Source organism: Phalacrocorax aristotelis, chromosome 7 (assembly GCF_949628215.1).
Source record: "Phalacrocorax aristotelis chromosome 7, bGulAri2.1, whole genome shotgun sequence".
Classification (NCBI taxonomy): Eukaryota; Metazoa; Chordata; class Aves; order Suliformes; family Phalacrocoracidae; genus Phalacrocorax; species Phalacrocorax aristotelis.
Genome location: NC_134282.1, coordinates 11,619,280 through 11,635,630, shown reverse-complemented (window position 1 = coordinate 11,635,630; position 16,351 = coordinate 11,619,280).

Here is a 16,351-nt window from a genome sequence, read left to right as displayed (position 1 = left end):
AATGAGAGAAACAATAGCTACAAATGTGGAAAAAAACCCAGCTGAACAGGGAATTGTTGTACCCTTATTTCCCTGTGATGCTTTGGTTCTGCAATGGCTTTCCACGCATTTCCTGGTAAAACAGTTTGAGATTGTAAGGAAGGACTGCTCTGCAAGCCCCGTTCCTCATCCTTGTGCTGTCGCAGGTGTCACATGGTTATCACAGGCTTTTGGAAGCTATTGAATTTACTGACATTTTGTTGACAACAGGGATGAGGGTTAAATAGCATAGGAAAAAGCAGTAGAAGCAGACTCGTAATGGTGTCTGGTAATCCTTAAACTGCCTCTCCTGTGGAAACTGTGTGAGTTGCCTTGAGGAACAATGGAGGACAGATTCTGCACTGGCTTTTGTCCTGCAGAAACCTCCCTCTGTGGAAGGTAACCAATGCTTCAACAGGAGACCTGGTCTCTGAGATGTTGCCCTGAGGATACAATGGTTAGACATCAGGTCTGTACTGATAGTCACAGCATCTTTCTTATGTATTTCTGTTAACTCAATGTATTGAATGTGATTTCAGCGTGTAATATTTGGGTGGAGGAGTCTTGTCTTAGCTGTCTTTCGGAAATCTGGGAATTACCTTGAAAAAGAATGCAGGGCTATTTAGTATTTGTAGTTTGGAAAAGCAGCAAAAGCATGTTTTTATACCTGCTTTTACTGTGTTTTAGTGAGCCACAATATCTGTCATCCTGGACACCCTTGAAAGCTTACTTGGTTTGGGTGCTTCTGTGGAGGAGGATGAAAAAGACAAGAAAAAAGCCCCTGTAGTTTATTATAACAATTCAATTATTGTAACTTGTAATGTGTGGTGAGGTGTCACTTTGCCAGGTCTTTCTGCCACGTACTCACAGGGGAGACTGTTGTGGTGCAGGAGGCCAGCTCCCCATCCACCTGCCAGAGACGATGCGATCGGAGGTGGTTCCACTGTTAAAACTACACCATAGTAGATAAACGCGAGCATAAAAAAATAGGTGGGAATCTTATGGAAAAACCTTACCTTGGTGCCTTCCACACGGAGCTGGTGGTCACAGCAGAGCTCCACCTCCTACGTTAACATGCTGTGTCAGCATGAGGTACCATATGTTGCAAACCCTTGTCTGACGGTTTCTGGGATGCCATACTGTGGTACATCACCTAAAAGGAGAAGGAGGGTGATCATTGCATTAGCGTGTCGTTACCTACTTGAAAATTTACACGGGATTGTCTCATCATAAACATTGTTAAATCAAGTAGGGATTGCAAGCTTTTGTCCAACACAGTAATAAATGAACATGCAGTAGCAGAGGCCATATCTCTGAAGAAAAGCAGCACAAGTTAAAGGCTCCATTCCTCAAAATCTCATTACCCCATTTTCTTTTGTTAGTACTTGGTTCTAAATTCAAGGAGTCCCACAGTGAAGTGCCACAGAAAAATCTCAGATGCAAGCAAAAGAAAATTAGTTTAATGAGTGCTGTGTGTTCTACATCCCATAATTTTATCAGTAAGCTCTCAGACTTCTAGAAATTGCTCTGAAATTGGCAGCCCAGACTTAATATCTTCTACCATTTTGCCATCACTTGCAATTTTAGTTCTCAAGTGACTCCAATTTTAAACTCCCAGTGATTTAAACAGCTGCATTGTGCAAAGGCCGGAGTGAGGACATGCTTTTGTAATCAAGCAGCCCAATTCTAAATTTTATGGCACGATGGTTACTGTGCCATTCAAACTATGCCCCATTACACAGAAGTGCATTCCTTTGATTTTACCAGAGAGACCATAAATATAACAAAAAGCTTAGCTGGAAAACATGATTTCATGCCTGGATTTTTCAGCTCCTTGCTACTACAAAGAATAAATGAAGTGGTCTCTGAAAGGCGCATATCTTTGCGGTGAATTATGTTTGTATTATTTGTATGGCTAGCAGACATCATCATTAACCTTACCAGAAAATATATGCCAATTACAATGTCTATTTAGAGAAACAAGGAACTCAGTTTTCAAATCAAAATAATAAGAATGTAACTTCCTATTTCAGTAGTTCAATACAGTGGAGGCTCAGGGTGTGGGGGGAGGAGGTTATTATCCTTGATATAAAAATGTAAAAGATGTTCCATAAATGCATAAATAAAATTAATTGTCAGCAGTCATATGCTTGGCAAACTATAAGGCTTATTTGCCTTAAAATTTCTTATTGTATCCTTTCCCCTCAAGGTGATGTAATGTTTTCATCTCTGGAAACCTGGTTTCAAGAAGGATTTGGCTCTGAAGTGGAAATCTGCTTTTGATTCAACATTAGGTCCTAGCAGACAGTACTTTTCAGTCCCATTTGTTTGATCACTGCAGCCTTTCTTCAAAAAAAAGTCCCAGTGTGTGTTGCCAGGCATGATTGGCAGTATATAGCCTGTGTGCTCTCTGTCAGTAATCCTAAAGCTTAACCAGGTTCTATGATTAGTTCACCACCAACACAAAATAACTGAATAAATGCAATCAAAATTTCAAAATAAAAATGAATAGCTATACCATCTGGCATTAGTGAAGCAAAAAATAAAACAGCATGCACAGATACAATGATTGAGAATTTAATTTGGGTAATTAAGTTTAATGCATAATAAAATTTTATAGTAAACATTTAAAATGCTCCTAAAAATATAAGGGCTTATTTGCTCAACGTTTTATAGAAAGGTACATATTACAAATAGATCTATTGGGTAATTTTGCACTGTGAGTTTTTATGTGAAGTATTGACTTACATGAAAGCCCAAGTGCAAGCCATTGGGAAGTGATTTCAGCTGGCCTTGGATTAGATCCAGTGGGGCAAAGGGCAAGCTTCATGCTAGATTTAAAAATATAAATGCTGTCTTGCAGACCTCAAATCAAGTATATTTTTCCTTGCCACCATTGGTGATTAATTTTTTTTTAATGTCCAAAAATAGATATTACTTTCCCTCCCCCCTTTCCCCTTCCCACCCTTGTCTTGCTTGGTGCTTCCCTGAGTGGTGAACCTGCTGTCCAGGCATGTTCCGGCAGCCTTTGCTGCAGCCAAAGGCAAAGCAGTACTGAGCCAGCTCCTGCCCTTGTCCCACCAACACTGCTGTCCTTGGGACCATCAGCAGTTAGCAGTCCTCCCTGCCACTGCTGCAGTGTCTTGCTGAGGGCAGGTTGGATGCTGTCAGTGACAAAGAAGAGACAATGGAGAGATGGGCCCTGGCTGAGGTTGTGGTCAGATGGACCGTTGGGGCTGCAGCTCTCTGTCCCTGATTCCTTCTCAAAACACCTTCGGATTGACTGGTGGCAGTGCCAGTGTCAAAGGACATTTGCTAAGGAGGTCAGAAGAAAGGTTTAATTAGGTTAGTCCCACCTCTGATTTTCAGTGCTTCGGTTGGTAGCCCATGGGCCCCAGTGAAAGCGTGTGAATAAATGGGCTTCAAGGTACTGGATTTTGGACATCCTCAGAGATAAGGTAATAACAATAATGCTGGGCTGCAGATTAATGCCTTTAGAAAAGTTGAGATGGTGGTAGTAATTTGCTAAATTGTTTGTAGGTTAACCACAGCTTCAAGGCTCAGGGTACTGTGCTTCACCATCAGCTCATTCCAGAGAATCAGGAATTCTGTCTGGAAGCAGCTTAGAGGCGCCGGGCATGGACAGGATAAAGCCAGTAGAGAACCCAAGGCAAATTGTGCAATTTTACATTTATGTGGGTAAGCAGCCAAAAATTCTTGTGTGCACTTCAAGGATAGCAAACACTATTTTTCCTCAGATGTAAATGTAAAAAGAGACAGTCAAATGTAATACGAGTCCCCTCAGTAATCGGGAATTACCATACCAGGCAGAGCAGTGGTCCGTTTTGTGCATTGTCAGGTCTTTGAAAGTGGCTTGTGCTCCAGGCTGGAGGTAATGGTCCTGTAATGCTATACCTGCCCACTGGAGGACATTCTTCTCCAGTCTCATGAGTCTGCCCTGAAATATGAGTGTTTACATATTTTTAAACCTATTTACCTCATTCAAGACCATCTGATGTTCTCATTTTCTGTGGAAATGCCTAATTTGTATGTGAATCCTATTAAGCTATTGAATGCAATGATAACATGTGGCAATGAGTTAATAGGTTATGCACATGCCGTGCAACTTTTTAAAAAATCAGTAGTAAATCTTTAAAGCTGTTTAAAATCTGTTTGCTCCCCTGTGCACAATTCTTTACTCTGATTCAGTGATAATGGGTAAAATCACCCCATTCTTTCCCATTCTGCCATTATTTATACAACTGAATATGTGCCACTGTGCTTGTGTCTACCCCAAACTGAAAACTTAGTATGTCACAGCTGATTTTTATTTCCTTCTTATAGGTCTCCAGCTTCTGCTGTGTACTGTCTGTAATAGGGACCAAGCACTCAATCTGAGTTGCAATAAAACTCTCAATATTTCTCTTAGAGTGGTGCTCCATTCTGGGCAGATCCTCTGCCTTGGTACTGGAGAGACTGCTGTAGACTTGCACCAGTGGAAATATTTAAAATCATCCAGAGCATTTGAAAGCCTCTTGGTTTGTTGGCAGTTTCTTGTGCGCAATGAGCATCAGTAGAAAAAATATTTCTACAAGCATCTGGACACTGGTGGGCCATGCGTTTTGGGGCAGTGCTGGTTCCTGAGGCTGGCCAGAGATTCTTTCTGAAAACCGTCCCTTGGTGACAAATATTCTTGTCCTTCAATTCTTTTTTTTACATTGACTTTAGAAAGTCAAGCACTCCAAAGTTCAGAAATGTCAAACATAAGCCTATCTGGACAACTTTAACTCAGCTTAATTTTGCCAGTGAATGGCAGACACATTGATGACACACATCTGTTTGATGAGTGTGTGGTATTACAGCACTCAAGGAATGCCAGAGGGCTTTGCGTGAAGGTTTCTGCTGTTTTCTGTAAGCCCTGCTCCTATTTGTAAAAGCCAAAGGCAGGTAACAAATGAAGGAGTCAAGATGTGGCTGGGAAGGAGAGACCAGATTGATGGTGGAGATACTTGAATACCAGCCAAAAATATAATGTAAAAGTAGATCTGGCTTGAATAGATTTATGTCAGGGGCAGGTAACCTTAAAATTGAGATAATGTAATAATGAGTTGAGCTGGGGTAGATGTCTTTGTCTTTGCAGAAAGCTCCTTTCTATTGATACCATTACTTGGCCTGTTGACTCCTCCATGGTTTTCTCACTTGAATTTTCTGCGTTCAGGATTGTGGATCTTGTTCAGTTTCCTTGCTCAAATGTGGGTGTCAGCAGCCTCTACAACTGCTGTTTCCTCTTATAGCCTCTGGTTTTTCTCCCCCTTAAGCTGACCTTTCCTGTCAAATAAACCAACTCCCTCAAACCAGATTTTCTTTCATTGGGCTGCTCACCTTTCCTATACACTACACTTGCTGTCCCATGCAAGGTCTGGGCTCTCCATTTTGATCATGGGAGTGTGGTCAAGAGGCCGTTGGTGTTTGCTGTGGGACACACGGCAATGAGGCTGTACTTTTCACTCCCTCCTTGGGCTCCACTGGGTATTAGTAGCACCTGATGTAAGTCATGTTTTAACATCACCTCTGTGCTTCAACAGAAAACCCCTCCTTAAAATCTGTATGACAGTGGAAAATGGGGAGACTTTTATCCTCTGTGTTGGTGTGCCTCTGGGGTGCTGGCTGTTGACACATCAGCAACTACAGTGGAGATCATGGACCCTTGGGTTATTCCCAGTTCTGAAGTTGGTGTGACCTGCTCCTGAGAATAGGTTGTGGAGGTGATGGATTATGACGGAAAAGACTTTTTAAAGCAAAAGGTCTTCCAGGAGAATGTAAGAACAGGTGGACCCCTGGTTTGTCTGGTCTCGGTGCTTTATTCGACAGCTGAATCCTTTCAGCCAGGAATGTCTCATCTTTGGCTTTTGTCCAGCTGTGTGAAACCTTATCAAAGCCATAAATATTACCTCAGCCCTTGAACTGGACCTGAAATCCCTCCATCCATAGGCCTCAGAAAGGTATGATTTGCAAATAGGTCTTTACGACTATGAAAACAAACCCTTTTACCAACAAGAAATCTGGGTACACCTAAATTCTTTTTTTTACATTGACTTTAGAAAGTCAAGCACTCCAAAGTTCAGAAATGTCAAACATAAGCCTATCTGGACAACTTTAACTCAGCTTAATTTTGCCAGTGAATGGCAGACACATTGATGACACACATCTGTTTGATGAGTGTGTGGTATTACAGCACTCAAGGAATGCCAGAGGGCTTTGCGTGAAGGTTTCTGCTGTTTTCTGTAAGCCCTGCTCCTATTTGTAAAAGCCAAAGGCAGGTAACAAATGAAGGAGTCAAGATGTGGCTGGGAAGGAGAGACCAGATTGATGGTGGAGATACTTGAATACCAGCCAAAAATATAATGTAAAAGTAGATCTGGCTTGAATAGATTTATGTCAGGGGCAGGTAACCTTAAAATTGAGATAATGTAATAATGAGTTGAGCTGGGGTAGATGTCTTTGTCTTTGCAGAAAGCTCCTTTCTATTGATACCATTACTTGGCCTGTTGACTCCTCCATGGTTTTCTCACTTGAATTTTCTGCGTTCAGGATTGTGGATCTTGTTCAGTTTCCTTGCTCAAATGTGGGTGTCAGCAGCCTCTACAACTGCTGTTTCCTCTTATAGCCTCTGGTTTTTCTCCCCCTTAAGCTGACCTTTCCTGTCAAATAAACCAACTCCCTCAAACCAGATTTTCTTTCATTGGGCTGCTCACCTTTCCTATACACTACACTTGCTGTCCCATGCAAGGTCTGGGCTCTCCATTTTGATCATGGGAGTGTGGTCAAGAGGCCGTTGGTGTTTGCTGTGGGACACACGGCAATGAGGCTGTACTTTTCACTCCCTCCTTGGGCTCCACTGGGTATTAGTAGCACCTGATGTAAGTCATGTTTTAACATCACCTCTGTGCTTCAACAGAAAACCCCTCCTTAAAATCTGTATGACAGTGGAAAATGGGGAGACTTTTATCCTCTGTGTTGGTGTGCCTCTGGGGTGCTGGCTGTTGACACATCAGCAACTACAGTGGAGATCATGGACCCTTGGGTTATTCCCAGTTCTGAAGTTGGTGTGACCTGCTCCTGAGAATAGGTTGTGGAGGTGATGGATTATGACGGAAAAGACTTTTTAAAGCAAAAGGTCTTCCAGGAGAATGTAAGAACAGGTGGACCCCTGGTTTGTCTGGTCTCGGTGCTTTATTCGACAGCTGAATCCTTTCAGCCAGGAATGTCTCATCTTTGGCTTTTGTCCAGCTGTGTGAAACCTTATCAAAGCCATAAATATTACCTCAGCCCTTGAACTGGACCTGAAATCCCTCCATCCATAGGCCTCAGAAAGGTATGATTTGCAAATAGGTCTTTACGACTATGAAAACAAACCCTTTTACCAACAAGAAATCTGGGTACACCTAAAATACAAATCCCAAATGCAAGACTTAAGCCCTGATTCTAGCTGATGGAAATAATATGCGATGTATTGGTTAGTCTTGTCTAAGGTATAGTAAATCTGTCTAAAATTCTGTAGGAGTTCCCCTACAGTGCATTATATCATCTCAAGTCATAGAAACAGGGCAAAGCAATGAAGATGCTGTGACTGAACCGTAGAGCAGAAGCTAAATAATTTCCAAAAAGTATTCATTTCATATAAATATATATGCATAGTACACATAAAAACACATATAAAATATATATTTGTATAAAATCTCATTACAGGCCGTGTCAGGTACACAGGTTTGTGTAGAGTACATCTTTACGTAACTAAAAAAATGTTCCGCAGTGCTTTGTTGCTTTTAACCAGTCTGCTCTTAAAACCACAGTTCATAACCTTGAATATCTACTATTTGAACTGGAATGTTTTATAGCAGTTATTTTAATGGTAGTTTTCTCACTCATAAAAATATCTGTATGTTTGACACAACTATGAAAAAATAGTTTCATCCATTGCAACTGATAATGGGCAATCTTTCACTAATTGGCAAGACAGCTGTTAATCTGGAATATATTCATTTCAATTGATTTGGCAATTGTTTGTGATTTTGCACTCTGATGGAAAGTTGTGTGTATGTATTTTGCATAGCACTGTAGATACAAAGCTGCTGCCGATGTGGCTGACAAAAGTATTCTCCCTGTTCTTAAATTGTGGCATTGGTATTAAAATGGACAAGCTTGAAAAAAACAAGCCACAAAGATAAAATTGCCTTGAAAAGGAAATATGGCATTCACTTAAGCAATTATTTTGTCTACAAAATATTCTATGTAGATTCTTTTATGGCTTTGCCGGACTGGGTTGCTGGGTGTGTACAGGACAGTTTGACAACTGCAGAGGTACCAGGAGGAAATGTCTTGATGCTCAGTATCACAGAAGCACTTCCAGACCATGCCTGTTAAGGAAACACACATATCTGTAGTGAAATCTAAATGAGACTTATTTGGAAGATTTAGAAATCTGTTAAAATACTGTCATATTGTCAATACTGGCCTTAACCCTTCTGTTAGGGTTTCCAGTTGATGTCAAGCGTGGTGTTTGAGATATGAACTCCTCTCCAACATGAGAGGGTGGAAACTTTCAAATCATTTCGTAGCTCTGTAGGAGCTAGTAGGTGGTATTAATTTTTCATTGTTGCAAAAGCTGCAGCTACATTTTACCTGCTCAGTGTCCTATTTATGGCCACTGGTCCACCTCTGTGGTCAACTTCCATGTGTGATGCTACTGACAGTACAGCGGCTGCCTCAGCCCATAACATGGGAGCAAGTGCTTGCAGTGTTAGACTTTGCAAAGAATTGAGAACAGGCACGTTTGTCATTAGTGGCAACCCACTATTTGTGAGTAAAGAAAACCCTTGCTTTCTCTGGTAATTAACAAGCGACATAATATCTGACCTGTCAGTCTTCCTGGGGCTCGGTGGGCAGCTGCTCAGCTGACCAGCCCCGCTTTGTTCAGTGGACTGATAACCACATTATTTAGCACTGTATGGCCAGCAAATCCTTCACTGCTGCTGCATGCTCCAGCAAAAGCATTTGCTACGTAGCTCTATTAATTACGAACTTGAAGGCATCCACATATTCAGGATAACTGCAACATTTTCCTTGGGAATGTGGAAGATATTTGGCATTACCAACTTCAAAGGGGGGGGAGGGAGAGAAGGAATTTAATTCTGCTTGTCTATGAGGTAATGTCAATTCCTTGCAGTCAGGAGACTGGGGCTTAATTGATATCACATGGCTAACAAATCTACTCCAAAGCCAGCCTCATTTGATTGCTTTTTAATAACTAATAACTCTCGGTGGGAGTCCAAAATATGTATGTATAAAAAAGCATGCTGGAGCCGCCTCTCTCGCCTGCCAAGATCACGGTTACTGAAACAAATATGTACCTTTGCAGCCCTGGAACAGATACCAGCAGTGGCTGGACACGTACTCTCTCCACCAACCCTGGCTGGGAGCGTCTGGAGGAGCTGCAGTGAGGTTGCATGGTACGTCCCCGCCAGCGGCAGCGGTTGTCCACTCTTGCTGGGGTTTGTGTCGAGCCGTGGCTGGAGGGAGAATTGAATCCCTCCTGGTATTGTCCCCTGCCTGCTTAGGCCGACTCAATGTTGGTGTGCCTGCCGACAGCTGCAAGGCTAATAAAGAACCACTGAGTAATATTTCTGTCATGAATCACTTTTCCCGTGCAGTTCATTGCCTTCCCGAGTCCCAGATCTCAGAGCAAGGAATTCTTCTCTATTATGGGGCAAGAGACTCATAAATGGTTCAGCTCCCCGGTCCCCTTTGGTAGCCCCTGCGCTGCCTTCCCCAGGTGCTCAGAGTCCCCCTGCTCGCTCCTGAGCCCGCGGGCAGCTGCCAGGGTGGCACTGGGTGTGCTGAGCAGAGGCACTAGCAGTGTCCCTCAGCCCCAGCTGCCTACAGTTGGGTTTCCCTGAACAAGTGATTATACAAAAGCTCCGCCTGCAGAGCAGGGGCTGGGTGCAAGCAGACTTTTGCAGAGTAGGGTATATGTGAAAATGTGACATATTGATTACAGCTGACAAAACCAGAGACCGTCTCCCACTTTCTTTCCCTGCCCCAGCAGGGCAGGTGAAGAGGAACAACAGGATTTGATAGTGTCACTGCTGTGTCACACAGTGCCACATGCCTCCCTCCTGCCTGTCCTCCTAGCAAGCTTCCCCCCAACTTATTTAGTGTGTGAGTGGCTGGGGCAGGGCCACGTAGGACCATAAGTCACCACCACTGCCTGGCGTCCCAGGGCATCTCAGTTGCTGGACATGGGTTGTGAAGCAGCTGCTGTTCTAACTCTTGGCAGTTAAAGTACGGGCAGGTGAGTCACCTGAATGTGCTATGACGTGTAGGGGTGCCAAGGAGCCTGCTGTGAGAGCCTGCGGGAGCTGAGCAGCTGCAAAGGGCAGGCACTGCCAGGGCAGCGCCTGGGAGGAGCTCCCACGCTGGATGTCGGACCTTCTGCTTCATGGCATTTGTGACACTTCTCAGGGGAGGTTTCAGTCTTCAGTTTGCATTTTGAGCTAGAAGTGACTGTGGGTAGGATGGCTGATATTACTTTCTTTTTCATGAGGCACTCTATATGCAATTTAGAGCACTTTACAGTACTTTCCTGCCTTAGTTTTAATATCCATCTAGTCAGTGTTCAATGCACCCAAAGTTAAGAAATAACAGAGTGAAGTTTTCAACAACATAGATTTCTCTTTGTTTGATGCCTTTTTTTTTTTTTTTTAATGACCTATTAAGCTAAACATTTAACTAGGAAAGAAGAAAAGCAGATGTCATGTTACATACATGCAGCATGGCTGAGTAGAAAATTGTAGCAGTGTATTTCATTTACCTAGTGAATTGGGAGATGTCAAGAATGGGGAAGGGACCATTTCATCTCTGACTTGGCAGATAACCAGCATTGCTGCACTTCTAGGGACACTTAGTGTATAGACTGAAATTTGTAAGACTATATTATTTATTATTGGGAAACTGCAATCCAAGTAATACAGAGGGAGATAACTTACAGTAGTATGACATGTCTCAGCAAATTTTAAGATGGACTGTTTTGGCCGCTGTCTTAGTCTTGTCTAGTTTTGGATAGGTTTTGTACTCTGCATGTTAAGATGGCAGTGCCTGACAGCAGCAGTGTACCTACTGACGCTGCCCTGATACCAGGTTAATGGAGTGGAGCCAGTCTGATTGAAGAGACTCTTATACTAAACTTGCAGCCTAGTATTGAGGTGCAGGGTACAATGATTCCTTTTCAACACTACAAATGCAAGATGAGCAAATATCATTAGTTTTGTTTCTGACATCGGGAAAAACAGGGTGGCAGTGGATAGTTGCTGCAACTTGGCTTTTTAATAATAACCGCCAGAAATGCAGAGAGCTCAGCAAGTTGGTGATATGTAGGGAAATGCAAAGTCACTTGTATTTGAGTCATATATAGAGATTAAGGTGATGTAAGATATCTCATTCTTTTCTATTCTTGAAATATCTCTCCTGATGGAAGCTACTCTAGATTGGTGCCCCTCTGAGAAGAGTCAGGACCACGGAGTGGGTGCATATCACAAGTGCTTTGTAAAGTTCATCTCCTGAATGGCTGCAGGGACTGTTTCCATGTCAGAACATGTGATCACAAGTGCTACTGATGTGGGTCTGCTCAGCAGAGTTATGTAGGCAGGGTTCAGCTGGGAGTTCTCAGTGTGAGGGAATTGAACTCAACAAGAGTTGCACCTGTTAGCTCATTACAGTGCGCTGGAGAAAAGGTGTTGCGGAAGGCTGGGGAGCCTGCCTTAAGGCCACTGAAAGCTGGGGGTAACACACAGTTATCTGTTCATCTTGCAGAGGTCTGGAGTCTACAGGAGAGTATGGGTAAGTGGCCCCAACCTTGAAAAAATGCTGATCCTGTATGTCGTTTATTCTGCCCAAGGTCAAAGACTCTCCTCGCTGTGATTACTTCTGGGTTGGTGTCAACAGGAATTCAGGTGGCTTGTGTCTATAATCAAAGCTAAAACTGGGCAACTTATGCTTGGAATAATTGATATGTATTTGATTTCTATCACTTAACAAGGGGATGGAGGAGCAGGGTTAATTCAAATAAATTTGCAAGAAGGGTATCAAAATCCATACACTGAAAGCAATTAACGAGGGACCTCAACTGGGATTATTCTAAAGACTACCAGGAAGATAGCAAATCATGGAAAACTGAAGATACTTCATGCAGGGCAGAAAAAGGAAACAAAAACCAGGCTGGCTAATTAATGATGAAAACAAAATTATATTCTATTTGGGAAGAAAATCAACACATTGAAAGAGTCCAGAGATACTTCTGTGAATAAAGACTGATGACTGAGGCACTTCCACTGTTTCTGTGAAGCACAGGCAATGTTTTATAATTAGTAGAAAAATAAGCTTTTAGATTTATTCATCATAAAAGCAGAGGTGAAATGCTATAAAATGACTATTTTGTGTTGCAAAAGGGAAGAAGAATTATTGCAGTGTCTGTTGCCTTGCTATTCCCCCTTCTCCAAACTAGCAGAGGTAACAGGCACATCAGAGCATGTCTGCCTTTCTGCCTCATTCCTACAGACAGAGAACAAGGCCAATTTATAAATATCATTCCTGGAAGCAATGTCAGGAGAGGTTGTGGACTGTTACCATTAAAATGACTGGTGACTTCATTTTACACACGTGTGCTGATTTTACTTCACCTCTATAAAGCTGCCTTTGATTAGATTTTCATTAGGACTCACGCTAAATTGCACAATACTAATGCGGTTATTTATGTGGAGGTATTTCTTTTGGCCTTCCACTTTGCCTGTTTCTCCCTGTCCATCGTAGCTCAACATTTCTCATTTTGAAGTATTAGTTAATCAAATGGCACTGTTATTTCATAAATGTCCATTAAAAAGAACAACCCTAAACACCAGAAAGCAACAATTATTGCAATGCAACGCGTGTTGCTCTGAAAATGGATACTTTAGTTTTCAACTTCAGTAAATAATGTTCATCAAAGCTCATAAGGACTAGCTTACAGCTGTTAAATAAGAGTGATTTTATGCAAGGTAATAATGAAGCAACATGATTGGTAATTGTAGCAGATAATTTTGGGCTGCTTCTAGGTAAGATTTGATGTACGTTTATACAGTATTGGTAGACTTAAAAGACCCAACGAAACAAAATAAATACATTTTTAATAAAAATTATATTATTTTATATATTTTATGTATTTATTATATTTATATATCTAAAAATACGTAACCAAAATGAAATCATATAAGCCAACACAAGTTACAGGAATGATGCTGCTGTAGGAAGGAATGGTGAGAAATGGGGTTGAGCTTCAGGCTTTTTCCATAAGGTCTGGCTTTACTGAAGACTGAAGATGCTCAGCACTATGTGTGACTAGTTCCTCATCCTGTTTAAAATGCAGATCTCCTAGCCTCCAGCTCCTGATAGGAGTGAGTTGATTAACATCTGATATTTTATTCTCTGTCACTTGGGCATGATATTGGTAATAGGAATAGTTTACAGCCTCATGGGGATGTAAAGACTCAATTATTAAGGTTTATATAGTTAGAGGTTGCATCCTGCCCTGTTTGTTGTTACCTCCCATCTCAAAAGGTCCAACACATCCTGATAATTTGTTTTTCCCCAGCCCTGTCTCTGCACTCTCTTAACAAACACCGCAACTGCTGCAGACCCAGATCCTACCCTTGTAAAACTGAGGTGGTTTCTTAGCCAGTACCTTGCACCAGCTTACGGAGCTGCTCCATTAATGGTCACTGCGGGCAAGTAAAGCCACCTTTGCCACTGATGAAAGCCAACTTTACCTTTGATGAAAGATGTGCATGGCTCCAAGTGCAGGGTCAAATCCATGGGGTGTTCCTCTGCCACAGCCCTGTCCTCACTGAGCCATAGTAAGTGTTCAGATGTGGCACTACTTCACTTAATTGTTTCCATTTCTACAATAAGACAATATAAATAGTCTTGTGACTGAGCATGCAAAGGCACTCCTAAAAACGTCTGTTAATTTTTATGCCTCATAAATAAAAACCACAAATCACTTTAAGTTTGCTGTGAAAACATTCCTCTTAAAATCTGAGAGTATAAGACATAAAACAAAAAGGATTTCAGAACAAAGGTCTGGTTTCTATTCTCTCAAGAATTCTATTATTGTTAATTAATAATTCTGGTTTGCCTTTCTTTGTTTTCAAGGCTTTTCAAGGAAAATATTTCTGAAGCTCTGTTACTGCCTTTGATGAATATTTTATCAAATAGTAATCAACATCTTGTAATGCAATTGTATGGTTTACACTAAAACAACTCAGAGAAGCAAAAGCAGAACACAATTATCAAACCTTTAAACTTTCAGAAAAGCCATAATATTAATTTATCCTAAGGCCAAGCAGCGTGTTGCCGTTTTGCTACTGCCTCCCCCATTCCTCTGAGTGGCGGGGTTTGGCTGCTAGGGTGTAATCATACTTGTAATCATACTTATAATCATACTTTTGGAAACACAGGCATAGGAAGCAGTGGTGCCAGCAAGTCAGCAGCTGTGGTCTGAGCTGTAAAGCAGAGCCCTGGCAGACACTGACGCGTGCTTGTACCTCTCAAGAGGTAGGCCATTGGTCTTGACACATTGAAACCTTCTACCTGCCTGATAATTCTGTCAGCTGACTAAATAGTAGACCTTTTTTATTTATGTAATGAAGAGCTATTTGAAAACAATGTAGTGATTTTATGGTCTGAGCATATGGCCGTTTCACCCCAATGGCTGTGCTGGGTGCCGTACCACCAGCTCCGCGCAAAGACCCACTTCTGATGCAGAACATCACTGCTGGGGAAAGCATTTCTAACATACATGATTTATTTACAGGCTGACAAAATGTAGGCCTTAAGGCTGAATATTAATGTAATAATCCTAGCTGCAATAAAACGACTGTTTTTCAGAAGTGCTGATCTTCCCACAGCTTTCAATGGCCCTATTCCACCACCCCCCCCCCCCCCCCCCGTATTCTTCAGTGCTCTAAAAATAAGAGCACTTTTATTTCACTCTCGAAGCACAATCTTGTGTCAAGCAGCCTTCAGTGTTACCATTTTGTTTCAGGATTGATCCCTGTGTTCTGCTAAAGCCAGAGGATTGCAAAGTGTTTGGGGGATTGCTTCAGCGTTTTGGGGTTTGGGGCTTGTTTGGTTTTGTTTTTTTCATTAAATATTCAGAAGAATAGCACTATATACAGCACTCCCCTGAAGAGTGCACAGGAACCACACCATTAAATGACACCCCCAGGGAATCTTCAAACATTTAAAATGCAGGAAATCTTCCTGGTGGAGGAATGCTGGCATGTTTCTCTGGTGCATGTTACAAGGATGTATTTAGACCGTTGATGTCACTCATATTTTAAGTTATCAGGTGCAGAGAAAGGGCTGGGAAAGCCAGTACCCACCCTGGCAGAAAGGGTTCCTTTTTCCCACCATCACACTTAATTCAGCTCTGATTTCTAGCTGTATGGGCAGCTCTCACCATCCTTTCTCAGTTTGCAAGCTGATTTCTGATTATTTTTCTTTTTTGAGAAATGGATGGAAAAACAAAGGCCACTCTGTGATGGGGGGAGGCAGAGCCCCTGCTTGGAAGGGAGGCTGAGGCTGATGGCCACGGGTCTCAGGGCAGCGCGTGAAACAGCAGCGCACAGTGTGGTCTGGAGAATTGACCTCAATGAGCTGCTATTTCTTAGGCTTTATTTTTTAAAATGTATTTAAACCTGTGAGAGCTGTTTATCTTATATTGATGCCCCTCCAAACGATGATTCCTGTACAGCAAAGCCCTGCCAAACTTTCCTGTTTTCGTATGGTCTTGGGTTACTGATATACTATTCAGTAGGAAATAGAAGGCCTAAAATCAATACTTGTGGACAGGTGATCAAAAGAAGGTGAGCAGGACTTTTTCTTGCCCCTAAGGAGCTGACAGGGGCAATGGCATGAGGAATCTTTGCTTTTCTATGGCTAGTTTCGTGTCTATTTCTACAAGTATGAAGGAGGAGGAGCTGCAATGAACATTTCACAGGAGCAAATCCTGTTCAAGATTAATAAACTAACTTCTATAAACTTTGGCCCAAGTTTATGGACTTTAGAGTGGAACTTAAAAAAATAAAAATTCCAGAGCCAATATACAGCTTTGAGCAGACAGAGGGTTTATCATATTCCTGTTTTATGATTCTTTTGCCAGAGGGAATCTTTTATCAAAACTGTGCTGGTATTGTTGCATTCATTAAAGGGGGGGGGGGGGGAAAAAAAAGAGAGAAATTAT